This window comes from Polyodon spathula, chromosome 17 (genome assembly GCF_017654505.1).
Source record: "Polyodon spathula isolate WHYD16114869_AA chromosome 17, ASM1765450v1, whole genome shotgun sequence".
NCBI classification, from domain to species: domain Eukaryota; kingdom Metazoa; phylum Chordata; class Actinopteri; order Acipenseriformes; family Polyodontidae; genus Polyodon; species Polyodon spathula.
In genome coordinates, this window is record NC_054550.1 from 24,208,561 (window position 1) to 24,220,879 (window position 12,319).

Here is a 12,319-nt window from a genome sequence, read left to right on the forward strand (position 1 = left end):
AACAGGCATTAATTTACGAGAATTAAAAAGGTCATCCAAACTAGTACGCAAGCATGTTTCTGTTCCCCCCCCCCGATTAATATTTATTGTGTTAGTTGAGTCAGAAGCAGTGTGTCATTTACTAAATAAAATATATTGTAAACTTTTCACTGAAGTACTGTTTCTTTTACTGAGTATGGATGTACAGTTGAATTAAATGTTTAAACAAAAATATAATAAATTACATTTTAGTCTGAGTTGTTTTATGCTACTGTGCAACAAAATGAGATTTAAAAAAATGGAGCCACGTGAAGTTGAGAGTGGAGAGAGTAGGAGTGAAAATTAAGAAAGAGACAATAAAAAACATCTTGATTAGATGAGATTGACGCTAAATGCCAAAAGGGATAGGGAGTTAAAGGAAGTGAGACTACCAGGCAGACAAGCAAATTGTAAGTGACAATGACAGAGTATAGGAAACAAATTAGCATTATTCAGATAACACCGTCCACCTGAAAGGCACTGGGGCTCAGTATTTTGCAGAAAAGACTCACAAATCTGGACCATACTAGGGATCATGTTAACCACATAGGTCAGATGAACAGTCTCCATATCACCACATGGGGGTGCTGTTGGGTTACTCGGACACCTGCACTATCTGCTTCCTGACATTACCCCCTTTCACCATGGAGTGGAAAGCCACTGCAAAGAAACAATGAAATCAATGAGAATGATAAATGGTCTGTCTATTTTTTTCCTCCAGTTCTTACTACCATTGATGGTATACCCAATTAAACCTCAGTTTGTTTTTTACTGACAGTAAAAAATATATATATATTCTTTTTACTTTATACACAAAATAAATAGTACTTTTAAAATTGTGTTTAGTGCAGTTTCATTTAGATTGTTTTGAATGAACTTGAGTCAACTAAATACATAGATTGACACAAATATCCCAAGATAACGAAAGAAGAAATAGACTAGAGGTAAAAGAGGCCTGTTGTGGCACATTGAATTGTCTATTTAAATTAGAAGCCCAAAAGGGAAGACTAATAAAGTAGAAGTATTTATCTAACTGACTTATGTTCAGAGCTCAGAACCCTTACTTACCAACCATGTTATACAACCCTTTCACCAGTTTCCAAGACCTAAAGAAAAAAAAACAGCAGACTCCTGCAGACATGTGCATTGAATTAACATATTAGTGCTCTAAGATGATAGTTCAATGCAGACATGTTGTGGTCCAACATTTCTTACCTTCAGCTTCCCTTTTTTGACCCACTGCCTCAGCTATAGCATCCCTGCTTCATGTTTCTCTGTGTAACTCAGCACTGTAAACCTCTCCCTGTAGAACAAAAGGATAATTAAAGGCTGCCTTTTATTATGTTAAAAAATATTCAACCATTTTGAGGCTATTGTAATGCACTAAATCATATAAGAACACCCTCTACAATTTCCCCAAACCCATTCTTAACCTTAAAAGATGTCTTAACCATTTTTACATCCATTTTCTTACCTCTTATAAGTAATAGCAGCATTATCGCCAGTACCCCTTATATAAAGATTTTACACTTACAATGTGCTGTAGATCCTAATTCTTCCTGGTATTGACACCCCCCCCCCCCCCCCCCCCTTTGTTTCAGCCTGACTGCAGCTACACCATTAGAGTAAAACTGCTACAGCAAAGGAAGTGGTTTCGTACAAGGATGTATTTGCATACTACAAACCAACCTATAATACATAAGCAAAGAACACATTTTGAACCAACCAGTGTACTACTGCATCTCACTGCAATGGTGGACAATTCAGTCTGCATTCTAAAGTTACCAGGCTACTGTATTGTAGGGTTGTATGATGTACCTGGTGATGTGCTTGGTGTGAAGTACTTCCTGTGTGTTGGCCGGCAATGGAGGGGGGTAGGGCACGTCCTTGTTGTACTGAAAGATTTGGCCGCATAGGATCACATGACTGCCTTCAGTCATCTAGAGAATACAGTGCAATAACTCCTCAGAGCAGTCAATCAAATGCAGTCCAGTCAGCACATTTGGGAAGCACTTCTTTAAATGCGCACTCCCTTAATACACTGAAAGCTCATTGTGATGTCAAGAGCCCGACCTTATGACAAACTGCAGCTTTACAAAGCAGCCCAGAAAGCCAGCTTGTAATGGGCCTCGGCTGATACACAAATAATTGAGATGGTGTAATCCAAAGCAGTCTTTCTGAGGTCGCTGTAAGTTACCAAATGTTTTTTTGTAGTATCAGTAGTACAAAAGTATAGTGATACTGAATAAACTGTGAATCAGGGTTAGAAACTCATGTCAGAATGGCCCTATAATAAGTATATTCTTGCAATGATCAGGAGGCAGATTTGTGTGATTAGACCGCTGTTAAATAACTTGTTCCTCTCTTATAGCTGCATCAATAACTCCTATAAAACCTACAGACTGTGAGATGTATTCATGCTGTGAAATCAGTTAAGAACACATTTAGTCTGAAATTTGTTTTTATCAGCTGGAGAACGAAACCTAACCGATTTGAACTAGGACTCCGTGAGACAAAGTATTTATGATTTTTCTTTTTTTTTTTTTAACAATTGTTACCATGAAGCAGTTTAGATTTACCTGTGCCATCACAGTGTCACTGATCAATCCACTGCTATCACAGTGTCGCTGATCGATCCACCAACATTGTCAAAGTAAACATCCACTCCTGTTGGGCAGCTCTCCCTAAGCCTGACAGCCACATCCTGCCGTTTGTAGTTGATAGTGCTATCGAACCCAAGCTCTGACACCAGGACCTGGCACTTCTCATCAGAGCCACAGATTCTCACCACCTTGGAGCAGCCATCCAACCTGCCGATCTGAGAGGGGGAGCAAAGAAATGGAGAAAAGTAAAGTGGCAAATAGTTTAGAATGTAAATAAATAAATAAATTAAACAGGCCCAGCAAACATTTATTGATGAAGGGTTGGACTAAAAGGGCCAGATTTACCACAGGTCTTCACTCAAAAGTGCAATTTTATCTGTCTAGTACATGCCTTTAACTTCAGGAAACTACTCAGTCCCCTGTATATTTAAAAATAGATAAATAAGGACCCCTTTTTACCTGACCAGCCAGGGAACCACAGGCTCCAGCCGCACTGCTGACAACTATGGTCTGATTGGCTCCTGGAGTCATGTGACCTTTCTCCCTTACTCCCAGTAGGCTGCAAGCCCAGGCATACCCATTGCACCCAAAAAATAGGAGTGGTACCCATCTACCAACTGGGGGTCCTGCTGAAACATTAGGACATTCCGTTTTTTTCTGTGGGATATACAATGAAAATTTCAATTATACACCACTGAAGTGTATGAAAACTAACAATTCATTAAAAAACATCTTAAGTTAACAAGCTCTTTAATTAGGCTGTTCACAGTATAGAAATTACAAAAGAGGCAGGTAAACATGAAGGATCAGTCCACATATTACACAAACAAACAAAAAATAATATTTGAAAAAAGGGTGACGTATAAGAGAGGGTCTCTTGAAATGAGCTAAAATAATCAGAACAAAGTATTATATTTCAGACTCATACTTAGCTGCTCATGGCCATGTTTTCAATCTGTCTAGGGGTAACATATTTAGATAATAACTAAGGATCACCAGTTTGATCTCTACTGGTTGAGTCACATTATATTCATGACCTTACCAAATGATATTTAATAGTGTAGTTAGCAGCTACAATGGTTTGAACCATTGTACCACAGTGGGAACGTTCTCATAGGTTGACATACAGATCCAGATATATTACAATGGTTTGAACCAGCATACACTAGCATCTATTAATTACCATGTTATTTTCTTCAAGTGGGCTTCCACAGCTTTGTTCCTTTCAGTTGCTTGGTGTTATCCTGTTCTAATTTATGTAAAATCTAAGCTCAGACAATCTGTTTAACAGCCCACATCCTTTGCACTCTTATTGCAGGTGACTGTACCCAAGTGTGTCTAGCCACAGTATCTACCATAAGCAGATTATAAAGGAGATGCACCTTTGTTATAAAGTGAGGACTGGAATGAGCTAAACCAATTCAATCAACATCAATTTTGCCATGGACTTCTAAAAACTGGTAACTTTTATTGAACCTTCTGTAGTAGTTTCCCCTCCAAAACTGCCTGGGTTTGCCACGGCCAGGAAAAGGAGGCCAGTGTCTCCCACTGTGAATGAATCGCGCCTGCTGTCCTCCACTATCCCAACATCACCTCCTTCCACAACTTCAGACAGTTGCCATGGTGACAGGTAGTCAGTTCCTGTGTCCTCATTCATTCGGCAGCGCTGTGAAACAAAGAATACAATGTTGTTGTTTTTCTGGCTATTACAGGTCATTGAGTATGTTCTCTTCCTCCTTGTTTCTACAGCAGTTAGGTCTCAAGTGCTTTCAGAATTATATCTGTAGAGGGATTTTTTTTTATATATTTAAAAAGGTATTTACCTTTTAGTAAATTAAGTTTAAAGAATGTATAACCACCTACAGACAACAAGGAGTACATATAGTTTTAAATAGTAATTGAACATGATTGTGAGGGGCATGTAGCTTTACCATTAAATCGGCACACTCTTCACCGCTAACTAGCTAGAGTGCAACTTCACAAACAGCTGGAGAGAATGTATAGCAGTATTATCCAATACAAAATGTATAATGACTTGTTTAAAGAAATGTTCAAAATGTTTGTTGTTTCCTGTAACTACCGTAGAAGTTTCCTGTGCTACAAAACAAATGTTAGATTTTGAGATACTGGGCCCCTACATAAAAGTCTACCGTAATACAGTCGCAGATCAAAAAGTCTTGGGTTTGCCAGTAGTTTGATATTGATGACTCAACCAATGTAACATATTTAAAATGTTATGTAAGGTCCTGCAATTCAAATAGCCAGTCAGTGTAAATGTTAAACAACATTTTTTTTAAAAAACCAGCGGTTTCTTACTGCTGTCAGGAATGTTTATTGGACATTTTGTCGACTCCCTGCTTATTGAAAATGCCTTCCCCGTTCACTTATATTGCAAATGAATAGTTCTGGTGTTTACTGGCTTCTATAAGTAGGTGACTTCATATCTGCTTAAACCATCTGCCAACACAATCGTTTTAACACACCTGCCACAGGTGGAACATGAAACAGGGCCGATCTCCATTGTTTTCACCACTGGAAACTGCAGCTTTGCTTAACAGCTTTGTGTTAACCAACACTGGGTTTTTAAGTTCTACTTGCCTACCATAAACATACGGTATGTAACATAGCTAGGTCAGCCAAAGTGTCTTCATATTTGTAAGTGCCAGCACCACCTAGTACTCTGATATGTATGCCAGTAATACAAAAGAACAGATCACTTAAAAGACAGCAGGCAGTTAGTTAAAGCATCACAAACTTAGCAAAAAAAAAAAAAAAAAGAGTATTTCAGTAATTGCACAAACAACCAACTGGAATGATTTTAAATGTAATAAAATGTAAGGAACAGTAAAATTAAGAACGTGTAATTTGAAGAGAACTATACTGACCATGTAGGGATCCACAGAGAGGTAAAGAGTTCTGACTTGCACATGTCCTGGGTTAAGGTCAGATGCCAAACACGCCCCCTCAACTCGGGAATTTTCTGGAACTGGTTCCCCATTTTTTCCTTAAAAAAAAAAAAAAAAATGTTGAGACACACTGATAAAAAATACTGCACTGAATGAATAACAATAAACACTTTTATTTATTACCGAGTCCAAAATTAAACGGTGTATATTTGTTCTTAATAGCCCTACAGAGCACTGCCCCTTTAAACATAAAAACAAATATATATTTATGTTTAAAGGGTCGGGTCTAGAGAAGCACTTTACAGTTCTCCAGAGCCAAGTCTGAAGACATGTACAGTGCCCGAATTACCGCTCGTTCGGTGCTTGAACTAGTTATGCTGCTTTTTTCTTTTTTTAAATCGCGATAGGTGAAGGCAAATTTACAGCGTGTCTCCATAAAGGTAACACAAATACTGCTTCAATATGAAAAAAAGGCCACTTCACAATTAAGTGGAATTTTTTTTTTTTTTGTATTATTATCTGCTACTATTTACTTTCTGTTTGTTTGTTTTTTGGCTGGGATAAATAACATTGATGCCATATCGACATTTTACGTCTGCAGATACTGTACTGTGTACGTCACATAATCAAAACTTGACTAGCTAATAAGCAAGTGAAAATTCAATACCAATTTTCGAATCTGTGTCATTTTAGTTCAATCTTTTGGGGGAAAAAAAAAATCATGTACAAAGTAATGTTTGCAAGACGCGGAAATATTTTTGTGTGCTGCTTTTCCAGCTCCGTCACAGGTCTGCTGTAGGACGCTCTTCAAAATGTTAATTACATCAGTAATGTTTTGTACTAATGTCAAGTTTAAAAAAAAACACAGGGCATATACGAGAATTACGTAAATATTTAACATTATATGTTGGTTAGACATCGTATACCGCAGACAGAAGCTACACCACATATGGCATGCACAGAGATGCCAAGTGTTGACTATCCCAAACAGTAAGATTTCCAGGCCAGAGTGAGACTTTCCAGCTAGTGTGTTGTCATTGCTTAAACCAAGGCAGTGCCTCTCATCTCTGGCTCTTGGGTACATCCAGCGGTAGCGGTTTTTAATCCAACAGCACTTCATAGTTTATTTTAAAATGTACACTGCTTAATATTGAATAGGAAACACTTAATATAATAATATTTTCGCATGCATGTCATTAATATGATACAAAGAATTACTGCTACAACTAATAACAACAATAACAATGAGACAGTTTGTGATCGCTGTAACTCGCGCCGTGATTGTTTTTATTTTAACCCTACTAGCCTCGTTCTGGATTTGTTCATAAATATTCATTAGACATAATTAAGATTGTGCTATGTCAGCTGTTTCCAATGAGGCCCTGGTTGTCTTGTTCTTCTACAGCGTTTGAGTGAAAAGGGTTTAAATCTGTAAAGGTCACGATACACTGTGCGATTTGTGTGCGATGTGATCGCACAGATAGCAACCCATGGATGGCATAATTATCGCATCACTATTGCACCGTGCAATCAGACTCGGTAGAATTGCAAGCCCATGCTGTGGAGCAGGATTTATGTTTTTGCAATGGGATGCCTAGTGCGTAGTCTTAATCAGATAGGTGTAAGCAAACAGGCTCACGAACCTTTTCCTCATTACCCTGATCCAACATCTTATGGGCGAAAGATTGTTAATGAGAAATTAACCCCTGCCATGTTGCTGAAAGATGCAAAGCCAAAGGATGCAAATAAATCAAAAAAGCTGTTTATAGCTAGTGAGCAAGTGCCTTACTAGCTGTGTTTGTGCGAAGGCCAAAATGAAATTCACGGTTGCATGTTTATGTGCAGGAAATTCAGATGTTTGGTCGAATCTCATTGGAGCACAATCAACACAACAAGAAAGCAATAGTGACTGAATAATCAGATTCCAATAACCTACACATATGTCCCTGTCTACTGAGGCATGAAAATAACAAAGTAACAAATAAAACATCTTTATTTTTAAAATACATTAATGGGATTTATAGAAAGGAACTACTGCAATGATATGGGACACTGTTATCTTAGCAACCAGAACTCAGAATTTCACACAATGTGAGATACACAATTTTAAAAAATGGCCATAACTTAATATATTAAATTGGATTATAAAGCTATATAGAGTATAAGTAAATTAAATTAGGTGCAAAATAGTGAAATATTTCATTTTAAAAACGAGCAACAACATTTGACCTTTGGATTATGCTACCGGGTATGCTTTGTTTTTGTTCACAAAAGCTACGATTTCTAGTTAAAAATGTCTTTACAAATGCTTGCTATTCTAAACAAGCACAGATATAGTGTTTGAAAGAAGAATTGATGTAATTATAAGAGCTCCTAGTAAACATTTGTGAGAAAAAAATGGTTAAACATTGGCAAAGGCCCAAAAAGTGTTCTATTTAGTATACAAGTTGATGTCATCTTATTTTTGATTGACACATATCTTGAAAACCATGTATATCTGTGATTTAAAAGAAAGTTGAAATCAAACAAAACGTATTTGCCTGCAGAATAGATAGATAGATAGATAGATGGATTGTTTACCTCATAATGCGTGAGATAAACTTAGAGATTGAGATAACATGCTCGTGTATTAGTCTGTCACGCTGAATGCGTGAGACTTGACTTCTCTGCATACATTGATTTTCTTTCTTCCCCGTGGTCTGCTGATTCAACGCTGAACTATTTAATGCTATTCACGTTCTCAGTGTTTCCTGTCAGCCAGTTAGTCATTCTCCATTGCTACTTTGGGAGAAAAAAAAGCGTGCCCCAATGAAAAGGCTGCTACATGTTGTGTTCTAATATTATTAATGGAGTCTATATTTTTATTGCAATAAAACGTACGCTATGGTTCTGCTAGTGTCCTTTACAAACCATGGTGACAATCACTGTCCATAACTTGGTGCCACCTCCACCTGCTAACTTTATTGACACGACAGTGTCAGTAAACAGTGACCGACTGTTTCTTGATAATATTGTTGTACACTAACCATCCTCGTTATCATTTGTGTTAAATAATTGTGTATAATAAGGACACCGTGTAACAGCTACCGCCTTATATAAAAAAGCTATTCAAGAGTCTAGTCAGGACTTGCATGTAATTAGAGCCCTTCCTAGACACAGGTCCGTTTGTCTCGGAGACTGCTTCTAAACACTGAATGCAGGAACATTTCAGGAGGCATTTTGCTTTGGAGAAGTCTATACCACGTCGTAAGTGCTTTAAAATGTTTTTACAGTTCAACATCCCTCATCGTTTTTAGGATAGCCTATCCATTTGAAAAAACCTCGGCCCATGCAATTGGAAACCCCCACTGTGGAATCACTTTGAACAAATTTATTATAATCCCCGTGGAGGGAACCCACCCACCTTCCCCCCTCCTAACACATTTTTCAAATCATATCTGCTGTACTCCCATTTGCACCAAACCGAGATAAAATGTACCTAAAACCTAACCGAAACCAGATTAGGACCATTTGACTTCCCTCTGCATACAAATAATATATAAAGCATTATTTATACATGCACTAAACATTCTGAGAATAAAAACACATCATGCTGCAGTTTATTAAAGTACGTTGGACAGAATATATTTGTACAGGAGACGTAGATTAAATTTACAAGTTTACAAATTTACAAGTCATATATATGGTACAAAGAAAGCAAAATCTATGTGGCTATGTCTATAAGCAGTTTTTTAATGGATAAACACGCGTGTAAAGAAATGACGTCACGCAAAAATGTAAACCCACTAGCTGCTGTTTGCATTTTCTGGCACGAAATAATAAAGAAAATCCAGGGCACGCAGTAAAGTTAGCATTAGAAAAGGGGAAAATAATCATTGCAGACAAATAAGAAAGAAAATCCCCTGAAGCTTGACGTCAGAGGTGTGGTTAACTTACAGTGCAATATTAACACACTGGAAGCATACCATGGGCACACACACTAGGAAGTGACGACTCTGGAAAAAAAAAAAAAAAAGAAAGTTTTGTTGTTTGTAGAAAACTTCGTGGAGTAAACTTTACGTCGGCCAGAGGCGGGAATTAAGGTAGTGTGATAACATTCTTGTGCGAGATATCTATTGGAAAGTGCAGATGCAATGTTTATTTCATGTTAAATGTTGTGCGTGATCTTTCGGGGAGTGTGTTGCTTTTTGATACGGTGGGGGTCAATTAAATGTACTGCGTAATTGACAAGAGCAGCTGATTTTTCTTTCTTTGCAAAACAAGCGACAGACAAGATATCAATATCACAGCCAACAAAAAACAGCCTCTCGTGGTTCTCTCCCTGTGTCAAAGTGCAGCTGAGTATGTTCAAGTGTTTGCAAAAATGAGTGTACATTGAGAAAAGAGGAAATAGCAGTGCATGCGTGAGCCAGGGGTGGAGATGCTGTCCTAGTATCACTATGTACTTGTGTCTTTCTCATGGTTTTGTTTCTGTGAGTCCAGCGATCGAGCTAATCCATGTTCCGTCATTTTTTTACGTGGTGTCATACAAGTTCGGCTGATTTCATATATATATATATATATATATATATATATATATATATATATATATATATATATATATATATATATATAGCAGTGCTGTATTGTGTCTGCAAAATTGTTTAAGTTTGTTGTGCCACAGAAAGCAGTCTAGGTTCCAGTAGTTATGAATCAATTAGACAGTTTGCTTAAGCGGTATTGGATGCTTGCAAAAACGTACCGCGTGCAGTTTTAAAGCATTGATCTCAGATTGTAATTTGAAAGACCTGTTATGTTGTTGAATAGAACCTGTGATACTTCTGCGCGGGCAGAGTGTGGGCGATCATACAGGAAACAGACTTGTACTTTTGCATGCGTACTGCGTTAATATGAAAATTAAAAGTGAATGTTTAGGAGATGCACCAAGTAAATACACAGCTTCATTCAAATAGACAGTAATGATTTACATGCTGATAGAGAAGCGTCTGTTTGCAGACACAATTAAATATAATGTGGCCAACTGTAGTTTCATTCTGAAAAAAAGCTGCAAGGGCATCAGTATTGGCTGACTGAAACTACACAGTTCAACCTAGCTACTGGACTATCTCCTACATTATCAGCTGCAAATAATATTCACTGTACTCAACACCACTGAACCACTACAACCTACCTATAAACAACACTAAGCAGCTTCCCCCATTGTTTTGCAAATAGCCTTACCAATTGGCGTGAGCACTCACAAAAGATGCCACAGTAGGTTAAGATAAACTTCTGACTAGGATTCGGTGTAGTTTGACCATTCAAGAGAAGCATGCAAATGATCTATTAAAGGTTATTTTTCTGGTGGTGGATTAAATGGTTTGAAGGTTGCAAACAATACAAACATCAATCAAGACAGGCAAGTATTTATTGTTGTATTTATTAACAAAAAGGCTACTAATTAACGTTTAAGCAGTAGGTATGTATTTGAACCCCAGGTTGAAAACACCAACCTCTAAAATCAGTAGGGCAAAATACCTTTTGAGGGGGTAATATCAGTTTTAATGTGTGTTTGTATGTTTTGCTTTCTGGTCAGTTGTTGAATTTGGTATTTTTAAAGTCCTCCTAGGTGGAAGATGCTTATATTGGTTTAGTGGCACCAAGGGTGAAATTCTCAACAAACAAGTACAGGTACTCATATGCACAGCCGGGTGTAAATATTTAAAAAATTGAGAAAGTTTCAGTGCCAATGAATAAGTACTTAAAAAATTATGCATATTGGTACATGATACATTTATGAATACAAAATAAGCCTTAAAAAAGAACTGATTAATACCAATTCACCATAAACAAGGAAGCTGAAAATACTGAAAGCGTTGTTTCCTCTATCTCCATTGTATCATTCAGTCATGTACTGTAATATAACACTTAAGTTAAACCTTGAATGACAAGCATTAAGAAATATTACACTATGCAATAACTGCTGTAGAGAGTGAGTTTTGTTTCAAGATCTCCTAAAAAAGGGATGATGTTATAAAAAATGGTATTAAAGAAACAACTGTGCTATGAAAAAAGGGTACAAAAGGTCTAAGTCAAGCAGTGTACAATTGGATCTAAAATACACCTCATATTTTTTATGTAACAGGCACTACTACTATTAATGATGTACTTGACTTGGCCATTTTAATCTCCATAGTATTCTCAGCAGTCATCCCCATACTTTCCAGACCCTGGGTACTCACCTACAGGACCTGGCCACACTATAATAATAGCCTTGGATTAGAACATTGTATGCCAGTTTCTTTTATGTATTTTTTGCTTATTACCTATCCTACAATAATATATTCTGTGTGTTGCCCTGTTGTGTTTCTGCGTAGGTTAATTACTATGATCTATTCCATAAAAAGATTTTCCAGGCAGAAACAGTATAAATGTAGACTTAAAAAAAATGTATCATGGTTTACTTATGCTTTTTTTTTCAGATGTACATGCAAGTGAAAACTCATGTTTAACTTAAATAAACTCTTCAAAATGTTTTAGAAAAGGGGGCATTGTACAAAGACAAAATGCCTCACCATTTTTGTTTTTGTTTATTACAGTCCTCATAAAAGAAAATATTAGGATCACAACAAAACAAAATGTTGATCACTATACTTAACATGTACCTTGCAAGTTGGACCTGTGTTTGAAAAGCGTGAAGCACACCTACATCTGTATCCCGATTCTGACTCGCTTACCAAAATCTGAAGTAGCACTTTGATCCTGTTTTTTTAATGTTAATCCCTACAGTCCTGCACATCACTTGCCATTTAG

At 37.1% G+C, this 12,319-nt stretch overlaps 1 pseudogene; it reads right to left on the reverse strand.

Moving 5' to 3' along the window:
• Positions 1-285: 285 nt before the first annotated feature.
• LOC121330011 lies at positions 286-5,756 on the reverse strand (annotated as a pseudogene).
• Between the last annotated feature and the right edge of the window lie 6,563 nt (positions 5,757-12,319).